The sequence below is a fragment of the Aquarana catesbeiana genome, linkage group LG03 (assembly GCF_042186555.1).
Source record: "Aquarana catesbeiana isolate 2022-GZ linkage group LG03, ASM4218655v1, whole genome shotgun sequence".
Lineage (NCBI taxonomy): Eukaryota > Metazoa > Chordata > Amphibia > Anura > Ranidae > Aquarana > Aquarana catesbeiana.
In genome coordinates, this window is record NC_133326.1 from 126,632,410 (window position 1) to 126,643,618 (window position 11,209).

An 11,209-nucleotide genomic window follows, 5' to 3' on the forward strand; every position below is an offset into this window, starting at 1 on the left:
AGACCGCCCCAGGGACAAACCTCCCTTTATTAGTACAGACCCATTAACACCCGGGCGGCAGCTAGAGAGGACAGTGTGCAGCCGCGCCGCCCGTTTGAAGTGTAGATCTAGACAGGCTTAGGCGGGAGAGAGAGACAGAGGAGGAGAGAACCTGTGTCAGGCTGCAGGCACGGACCGCCCTCCCCCCAGCGAAGTCACTGCGTGGCTGGTCTCTCTCGACACAGAGGACAGCCGCTCCGATCTCCAGTGGCTGCTCTCCTCTGACAGGAGGAGGAGGGAGGGGGGATGGGCTCTAGCAGCGCAAAACACAGCGGCCGCTCTGCGGTGGTGACCTGCGGACAGAGCCACCTCTGGAAACGGAGGGGAGGAGGAGGAGGAGGGAGGGGAGCACTCTGGCGGTTAAGCGCCCCCACCCTTTCTGGCGCCTGGGTGCACTGCACCCTGTGCACCCGCCTGGGATCGGCCCTGCTCAGGATAGTCACTCAGCATCAGCATAGGCAGTCTTTGAAGGGATCTGAGATTTTTAAAAAAATTATTTGGTTACATCAGCATCAGGTGCTTGGTAGCTGGTGGTGATCCAAGACTGATTCATTTTTATGAAGGTCAGTCGATCGACCGAGTTGGTGGACAGACGCACCCTGTGATCGGTTACAAAGCCTCCAGCAGCACTGAATGTGCGTTCCGAAAGAACGCTGGATGCAGGACAGGCCAGTAGCTCAATTGCATACTGTGCAAGCTCTGGCCAGTGATCCATCCTCAAGACCCAGTAACCCAGAGGATTTTCGGTGGGAAAGGTGTCCAAGTCAGATCTTGCCCCTAGGTATTCCTGCACCATGTAAAACAGACGCTGGCGATGGTTGCTGGAACCGATCATACCTTGGGGCTGCGGACCAAAAAATTGTCTGAACGCATCGGTCAGACGGCCACCTTCTCCACCGCTCCTTCTTTGACTGACCGAAGCCTCAGCAACACGTTGTCCAGAAACAGGAGTTTGTAACCTCCCAGTCTCTGGGAACGCATTGCACAGACCTTTCTGCAAGGCCTCCCGAAGATGTTTCATCCTCTGCTCCCTCTGCGATGGCAAGATAAGGTCCGCAACCTTACCCTTGTAACGTGGATCAAGGAGGGTTGCCAGCCAGTATTGGTCCTTCTCCTTGATACCACGAATACGAGGATCCTTACGCAGGCTTTGTAGGATCAGGGAGGCCATGCAGCATGGGTTTGCTGAGGCATTCGGTCCGGAGTCCTCTGGGTCACTAAGGACGACATGGTCCGCAGCCACCTCCTCCCAGCCACGTACAAGTCCATGTGTTTCTTGGGACTGATCCCTTAAAGACTGCTGCTGATGCTGAGTGCCAGGCTCCACCTCCATACTGACACAATCCTCCTCCTCCTCGTCCTCTTCCTGTGTGATCGGCGGGCATGCAGGAACACTGTCTGGATAAAGGGGGCCTTGAGAGCTAAGGAAGTCCTCCTCTTCCTGCCTCTGTTCTGCCTCAAGTGCCCTGTCCATTATTCCACGCAGCGTGTGCTCCAACAGGTGGACAAGAGGGACAGTGTCACTGATGCATGCACTGTCACTGGTCATTTGTCCCTGTCGGAGGGCAGAGAGGAGGTTGGTGCCATTGTCGAAAACCACCATTCCTGCCTTAAGTTGGCGTGGCGTCAACCACCTCTGAACCTGCCCCTGCAGAGCTGACAGAACCTCTGCCCCAGTGTGGCTCCTGTCCCCCAAGCACACCAGCTCAAGCACCGCATGGCATCTTTTGGCCTGCATACTTGCGTAGCCCCTTGAATGGCTACGGAGCACCGTTGGTTCCGAGGACACAGGAAGAGGCCATGGAGGAAGAAGAAGAGGAGGGGGTGGAGGAGAGAGGTGTGTCACAATCATTAGCAGTGGCATTTTGGAGGCGTGGTGGCGGAACAACCTCCAACACTACTGCACCTTGTCCTGCATCCTTCCCAGCTGCCAGCAGAGTCACCCAATGCATGGTGAAACTTAGGTAACGTCCCTGTCCATGCCTGCTGGACCATGAGTCAGTGGTAATATGCACCTTACCGCCCTGTCCAGCGAGGCCAAGACATTGCCTTACACATGCAGGTAGAGAGCCAAAATCGCCTTCCATGAGAAAAAGTGGCATTTGGGTACCTTCCACTGAGGAACCGCACATTCCACAAACTCACGGAAGGGGACTGAAAGGCAGCAGTTGAAGTGCTAGCAATTTTTCCAAGCTAGCATTCAACCACTGGGCATGTGGATGGCTGGGAGCGAACTTCTTTCGGCGGTGCAGCAGCTGGGGCAGGGAATTTTGCCTGGTACAATCTGACGTCGGTGTACCGAAAGCAGATTGCCCACAAGTACTTGGCTGTGACACACCTAATTCTACACCTTCATTCCTCTCAGTGCAGGTCTCAGAGAGGACTGAAGGTATAGTGGGGTTGGAGATCTCAGCTGATGAGGAGCAAGGAGAGGTCCTCTTTGTTCTTTGGTGTGGGTCTTTTAAATACGCTTGCCAACAAACTGCATGGCAGGTCAACATATGTCTGGTCAAGCATGTGGTGCCCAAGCGGGAGATGTTTTGGCCACGCAAGATACGCTTGAGACATATGTTGCAAATAGCAGCGGTGCCATCTAATGCACTCGTCTCAAAAAAGGCCCACACCAAAGAACTTTTTGAATAACGCGCAGAGACTGCAGCGCCCTGCACATGCGGAGCTTTGGGGTGTGATGCAGTCAGTGTGCTGCCCTTAGGCTGGCCCCTGGAGGGCATCCTGCCTCATTGGTGATGTGCCGCCTCCTCCTCCTCTCTCCTATCAGGCATGGGTTTGACTCGAATACGAAGCTCATCCCTACTCTCTAGGAATTCCCTGATATTCCTTATTGTATTTCTCTATATAGGACACTGGGATAGGCTCATACCAGGCAGGATTATTCACAATGGACAAACACGTCTTCATAATGTTCAGTTGTCATGAGATCAACGTTTCCCCTCTTGTTAGAGGGCTTGATAATTATGTCATGTTTAATTTGTAGTCCTATAAGTGCCTTTTTTTCATTGGGGTGAGATTGTTCATATGTTTGAAATTCTGAGATTGCAGACATTTAATCGCATTACCAGTTTGCAATAGAAAAACTTAAATGTGTGGATTCATATACCCGGTCTGGAAATTTGTTAAATTTGAGTTTAAATTTGGGTGAGGGGACCTTGCGTGGTGTCCATAATCTGAGCATTTAAGCACCATTTTCTCATCTTCTGTTAGTGTGTATGGTGTTAAATTGATTGTTTTTTAGTTGTCCAGGTCCCATAGTTATTTTCCCATCAATATAACATCATGGGTTTGTAAAATAGTAAACTTTGTGTACCGTGATGTTGTGTTTGCAGTTGCATCATTTCAATATCACATTATTCGATATCCTGGTTATATTGTTGTATCAGCAGCTCCATGAGTGGCTTGCTACACAAGTTCAGTTTACTTACCCATAACTTTGTAAATTCAGGGGTAGTGTTTGTGCTTGTTGGAAAGAATTGTACCCTTAAAGGAGAAGTTTTCCTTTCATAACATGTTACTAAAATTTAATTATTTGACCTCAACACCAAACGATATGTCTGGTGGAAATACAATACACCTCACCATCCAAATAACACCATTCCAATAAACATGGAGGTGGTAATATCCTGTTATGGGGGGTGTTTATCTACAGCAGGGACTGGGGCACCAAGAAAAATAGATGGGGCAAAATACCATCAAATTCTTGAGGAAAATCTGCTGCCCTCCCCCAGAAAGTTGTCAATGGGAAGAAGGTTTACCTTCCAACATGACAGTGGCCCTAAGCACACAGCAAAAATGACCACACAGTGGTTGAAGGAGAAAAAGGTGAATGCTCTTGCATGGCTTAGTCAGAGCCCAGGCTTAAACCCCATTGAAAATCTGTGTAATGAATTGAAGACTTCAGTCCACAAATGATCATCATCAAATTTACCTGAACTTGAGCAGTTCTGCAAAGAAGAGTGGGCAAATATTGTATAGTCTAGATATGCAAAGTTAGTAGAGGTATATCCCAACAGACTAAAGGCTGTAATTAAAGCAAAAGGAGGTTCAATAAAATACTGACACAAGGGGGTGATCCTTTTTCCAACTCAGTGATTCTGTTTTTGAATGTATTTATTTATTTTTCTTACATGTTGGTGTTATATCTTTCACTTGGATGTTATAAGTGTCACTAGTAAATACAGCTAGAAAAAAACAAAACCGTGTCTGTCTTCATTTCAGGCTGCAAAGCAACAATATGTGATTATTTTAAAGGGGGGGGGGATTCTTTTCTATACCCAATGTATGTGAGTGCCTTTATATGTATTTTTTGTTATGATATACAGTGCCTTGAAAAAGTATTCACACCCCTTGAAATTTTCCACATTTTGTCATGTTGAAAACCAAAAACTCAAATGTATTTTATTGAGATGTTATGTGATAGACCAACACAAAGTGACACATAATTGTGAAGTTGAAGGAAAATGATAAATGGTTTTCAAAATTTTGTACAAATAAATATCTGAAAAGTGTGGCGTGCATTTGTATTCAGCCCCCTTTACTCTGATACCCCTAACTACAATCTAGTGGAACCAATTGCCTTCAGAAGTCACCTAATTAGTAAATAGAGTCCACCTGTGGGTAATTTAAAATCAGTATAAATACAGGTGTTCTGTGAAGCACTCAGAGGTTTGTTAGTTAGAGAGCCTTAGTAAACAAACAGCAATATGAAGGCCAAGGAACACACCAGATAGGGCAGGGATAACGTTGTGGAGAAGTTTAAAGCAGGGTTAGGTTATAAAAATATATTCCAAGCTTTGAACATCTCACGGAGCACTGTTCAATCCATCATCTGAAAATAGAAAGTGTATGACACAACTGCAAACCTATCAAGACATGGCTGTCCACTTAAACTAACAGGCCAGACAAGGAGAGCATTAATCAGAGAAGCAGCCAAAAGGCCCATGTTAACTCTGGAGAAGCTGCAGAGATCCACAGCTCAGCTGGGGAGTGTCACGTACCTGGTAGGTTGTGAGCCTGAAGTGCAGAGAAGGACCTCCCTTACAGCTCCCACTCCTGTTCCTCTGGAATGGAGACAGAAGGCCAGGAGTGAGGAGTGGTATGGGTGCCTGGCAGGATCGACAGTCACCGGAAGTGCAGGAGTGGTGACACCCTCTGGGTCCAGAAGCTGAAGAGGACGCTGGATCGCAGGGAGGACCCGGAGCCACAGCAGATAAGGAAGCAGGTAAGTAAGCAGGTAAGTAAGTAGGACTGGAACCAGGAACAAGCAGCAGGTAGTAGCCTGGAACGCTGGACTGGAACCTGGAACAGGCAGCAGGTAGTAGCCTGGAACGCTGGACTGGAACCTGGAACAAGCAGCAGGTAGTAGCCTGGAACGCTGGACTGGAACCAGGAACAAGGCAGCAGGTAGTAGACTGGAACGCTGGACTGGAACCAGGAACAAGGCAGCAGGTAGTAGACTGGAATGCTGGATTGGAACCAGGAACAAGGCAGCAGGTAGTAGACTGGAACGCTGGACTGGAACCAGGAACAAGGCAGCAGGTAGTAGACTGGAACGCTGGACTGGAACCAGGAACAAGGCAGCAGGTAGTAGACTGGAACGCTGGACTGGAACCAGGAACAAGGCAGCAGGTAGTAGACTGGAATGCTGGATACAGATATCAGACTGAGGGGTGGTCAAACAAGCCAGAGGTCGGTATCGGTCGATCAGCAGAGGTACCAGGGACAACACGGAGAGATGGTCAGGCAAGCCAAGAGGGTCTGGTGCAGGCGGATAGCAGGATGGTCTAACAGGAAGCCGGGTCAGATAGCAGAGTACACAGGTCAGATCAGGTTAAGGCACACGGAACGCTGTAGAGCAGACAGCGGGGATGGAGTGTGACAGGCCGGTTTAAATAGCCCGCCTGGCACTAGCGGGAGTGCGCGCGCGCGTGCCCGTGCGTGACAGCACCCGTGAACGCGCGCGCATGCGCAGTGGAACCCGCGGCCGTGTCCCCCTGCGTCTGGATCGCTGATTATTGGCAGGATCTTCATGACAGGGAGACTCTGTCCACAGGACTACTATTAGTCGTGCACTCCACAAATCTGGCCTTTATGGAAAAGAGGCAAGAAGAAAGCCATTGTTGAAAGAAAGCTATAAGAAGTACATTTGCAGCTGGCAAGAAGCCCTGTGGGGGACACAGCAAACATGTGGAAGAAGGTGCTTTGGTCAGATGAGACCTAAGTTGAACTTTTTGGCCTAAAAGCAAAATGCTATGTGTGGCAGAAAACTAACACTGAACATCACCCTGAACACACCATCCCCAACATGAAACATGGTGGTGGCAGCATCATGTTATGGGGATGCTTTTCTTCAGCAGGGACAGGGAAGCTGGTCAGAGTTAATGAGAAGATGGATGGAGCCAAATACAGGGCAATCTTAGAACCTGTTATGCCCCGTACACACGGTCGGACTTTGTTCGGACATTCCGACAACAAAATCCTAGGATTTTTTCCGACGGATGTTGGCTCAAACTTGTCTTGCATACACACGGTCACACAAAGTTGTCGGAAAATCCGATCGTTCTGAACGCGGTGACGTAAAACACGTACGTCGGAACTATAAACGGGGCAGTGGCCAATAGCTTTCATCTCTTTATTTATTCTGAGCATGCGTGGCACTTTGTCTGTCGGATTTGTGTACACACGATAGGAATTTCTGACAACGGATTTTGTTGTCGGAAAATTTTATCTCCTGCTCTCCAACTTTGTGTGTCGGAAAATCCGATGGAAAATGTCCGATGGAGCCCACACACGGTCGGAATTTCCGACAACACGCTCCGATCGGACATTTTCCATCGGAAAATCCGACTGTGTGTACGGGGCATTAGAGTCTGCAAAAGACTTGAGACAGGGGCAGAGATTCACCTTCCAGCAGGACAACGACCCTAAACATACAGCCAGAGCTACAATGGAATGGTTTAGATCAAAGAACATTCATGTATTAGAATGGCCCAGTCAAAGCCCAGACCTAAATCCAATTGGGAATCTGTGGCAAGACTTGAAAATTGCTGTTCTCAGACACTCTCAATCCAATCTGACAGAGCTTGAGCTATTTTGCAAAGAAGAATGGGCAAAAATGTCACTCTCTAGATGTGCAAAGTTGGTAGAGACATACCCAAAAAGACTTGCAGCTGTAGTTGCAGCAGAAGGTGGTTCTACAAAGTATTGACTCAGGGGGGCTGAACACAAATGCACGCCACACTTTCACATATTTATCTGTAAAGAAAATTAGCAATCATTTATCACTTTCCTTCCACTTCACAATTACAGTTGCAATAAAAAGTATGTGAACCCTTTTGGAATGATATGGATTTCTGCACAAATTGGTCATAAAATGTGATCTGATCTTCATCTAAGTCACAACAATAGACAATCACAGTCTGCTTAAACTAATGACACACAAAGAATTAAATGTTACCATGTTTTTATTGCACACACCATGTAAAGATTCACAGTGCAGGTGGAAAAAGTATGTGAACCCCTAGATTAATGAGATCTCCGAGAGCTAATTGGAGTGAGGTGTCAGCCAACTGGAGTCCAATCAATGGGATGAGATTGGAGGTGTTGGTTACAGCTTCCCTGCCCTATAGAAAACACACACCAGTTCTGGGTTTGCTTTTCACAATTGCCTGATGTGAATGATGCCTCGCACAAAAGAGCTCTCAGAAGACCTACGATTAGGAATTGTTGACTTGCATAAAGCTGGAAAGGGTTATAAAAGTATCTTCAAAAGCCTTGCTGTTCATCAGTCCACAGTAAGACAAATTGTCTATAAATGGAGAAAGTTCAGCACTGCTGCTACTCTCCCTAGGAGTGGGCGTCCTGGAAAGATGACTGCAAGAGCACAGCGCAGACTGCTCAATGAGGTGAAGAAGAATCCTTGAGTGTCAGCTAAAGACTTACAAAAGTCTCTGGCATATGCTAACATCCCTGTTAGCGAATCTACGATACGTAAAATACTAAACAAGAATGGATTTAATGGGAGGATACCACAGAGGAAGCCACTGCTGTCCAAACAAAACATTGCTGCACGTTTACAGTTTGCACAAGAGCACCTGGATGTTCCACTGCAGTACTCACAAAATATTCTGTGGACAGATGAAGTTGAGTTGTATGGAAGTAACACACAAAATTATGTGTGGAGAAAAAGAGGCACAGCACACCAACATCAAAACCACATCCCAACTGTGAAGTATGGTGGTGGGGGCATCATGGTTTAGGGCTGCTTTGCTGCGTCAGGGCCTGGATGGATTGCTATCATCGAAGGAAAAATGAATTCCCAAGTTTATCAAGACATTTTGCAGGAGAACTTAAGGCCATCTGTCCACCAGCTGAAGCTCAACAGAAGATGGATGTTGCAACAGGACAACGACCCAAAGCATAGAAGTAAATCAACAACAGAATGGCTTAAACAGAAGAAAATACGCCTTCTGGAGTGGCTCAGTCAGAGTCCTGACCTCAACCCGATTGAGATGCTGGGCATGACCTCAAGAAAGCGATTCACACCACACATCCCAAGAATATTGCTGAACTGAAACAGTTCTGTAAAGAGAAATGGTCAAGAATTACTCCTGACTGTTGTGCACGTCTGATCTGCAACTACAGGAAACGTTTGGTTGAAGTTATTGCTGCCAAAGGAGGTTCAACCAGTTATTAAATCCAAGGGTTCACATACTTTTTCCACCTGTACTGTGAATGTTTACATGGTGTGTTCAATAAAAACAGGGTAACATTTAATTCTTTGTGTGTTATTAGTTTAAGAAGACTGTGATTGTCTATTGTTGTGATGAAGATCAGATCACATTTTATGACCAATTTGTGCAGAAATCCATATCATTCCAAAAGGGTTCACATACTTTTTATTGCAACTTAATATGCCACTTTGTGTTGGTCTATTATATAAAATCCCAATAAAATACAATTACGTTTTTGGTTGTAACATGACAAAATGTAAAAAATTTCAAGGACATGAATACTTTTTTTAAGGCACTGTATAAGTATATAAGAATAAAACCAGAAAACAGGTCCAGATTGCCAAAAAATATTATAGATTTAGCCCACTTCAAGTTCAGGTTGTCGTTCCGTTAATCTTTCTAGTACAAATTTTGAAGCAGTTCATAAACTAATATACAAAAGGAACACATCCTAATTGAACAGTATTTTGTTTTTTGGGGGTAGACTTTCAAGGTGCCCAGGAACTACACAGCATAAATTCAAATTCTACAAAGTTTATTAAAACAAAATATAAAAATGTTAAAACGATATCAGAAATCAAAGCTTAAAAACAGCGTCCTGACTAGATTTCAGACCATTCTCCCCTAGAGGTCGTTCTGCAGCTTGGAGGTGGGGGAGCACAAAGGTTTCTGGCGACTGGCAACGCGCTGGCTACAGGACGAAAAAGTAGAAGAGACTATGCTAGGGAAAATTGCCCAATATTGGGACTGTAATGACAATGTGACCAATACACAGGTGACCTGGGATGCCTTTAAGGCAACTATAAAAAGAGACTACATATCTGCAATTAAAGCTTCCAGGGTGTACTATGCCTCTGAGACTAAAGAACTAGAGTCATGGGTCAGTACGGCAGAGGAGGTGTTTGCGTCCGACTCTTCTCCTGGGGCATATTCCTCCCTGGCACAGGCTCGAAGGGAACTCTCTTTACATCTTTCTGGTTCGACTGCCTCATCAGAGCGGTTGCTCAGGGCCAGAATCTTTGAGTCTGGGGACAAGAACGGAAGGCTTCTAGCCAGTCTGGTGGCTGAACCCAAATTCCAAACAGTTATACCCACAATACATACTGCTGCAGGGGGGGGGGGGTCACTTCAAACCTGTCTGACATCCTTACATAGTTACATATTTACATAGTTAGTCAGGTTGAAAAAAGACACAAGTCCATCCAGTTCAACCTTAAAAACAATAAATAAAATAAAAAATATCGTACAATCCAATATACCCAATTTTATACCCTCAGTTGATCAAGAGGAAGGCAAAAAACCCTAGCAGAGCATGCTCCAATTTGCTACAGCAGGGGAAAAAATTCCTTCCTGATCCCCCAAGAGGCAATCGGATTTTCCCTGGATCAACTTTACCTATAAATGTCAGTACCCAGTTATATTATGTACATTTAGGAAAGTATCCAGGCCTTTCTTAAAGCAATCTACTGAGCTGGCCAGAACCACCTCTGGAGGGAGTCTATGCCACATTTTCACAGCTCGTACTGTGAAGAAACCTTTGCGTATTTGGAGATAAAATCTCTTTTCCTCTAGACGTAAAGAGTGCCCCCGTGTCCTCTGGGTTGACCGTAAAGAGAATAACTCAACACCAAGTTCACTATATGGACCCCTTATATATTTGAACAAGTTGACCATATCCCCCCTTATTCTCCTCTTCTCAAGAGTGAATAAAGTCAGTTCCTCTAATCTTTCCTCATAGCTGAACTCCTCCATGCTTCTTATCAGTTTGGTTGCCCTTCCCTGCACTTTCTCCAGTTCCCCCGATATCCTTTTTGAGAACTGGTGCTCAAATTTGAACTACATATTCCAGATGAGTTCTTACTAATGATTTGAATAGGGGCAAAATTATATCTCTCTCTCTGGAGTCCATACCTCTCTTAATACAAGAAAGGACTTTGCTCGTTTTGGAAACCGCAGCTTGGCATTGCATGCTAATATTGAGCTTATGATCTACCAAAACCCCCAGATCCTTCTCCACCACGGATTCCCCCAGTTGTACTTCCCCTAGTATGTATGATGCATGCATATTCTTAGCCCCCAAGTGCATAACTTTACATTTCACAACATTAAACCTCATCTGCCACATAGTCGCCCAATTAGACAGTGCATTGAGGTCGGCTTGTAAATTGGAGACATCCTGTAAGGACGTTATTTCACTGCATAGCTTGCTGTCATCTGCAAAGACAGAAATGTTACTTTTGATCCCAGACCCAATATCATTTATAAAGATATTAAAAAGTAAGGGTCCCAGCACTGAACCTTGGGGTACACCACTGATAACCTTAGACCATTCAGAGTAAGAATCGTTAACCACTACTCTCTGAATTCTGTCTTTTAGCCAGTTTTCTATCCATTTACAAACTGATATTTCCAAGCCTGTAGAC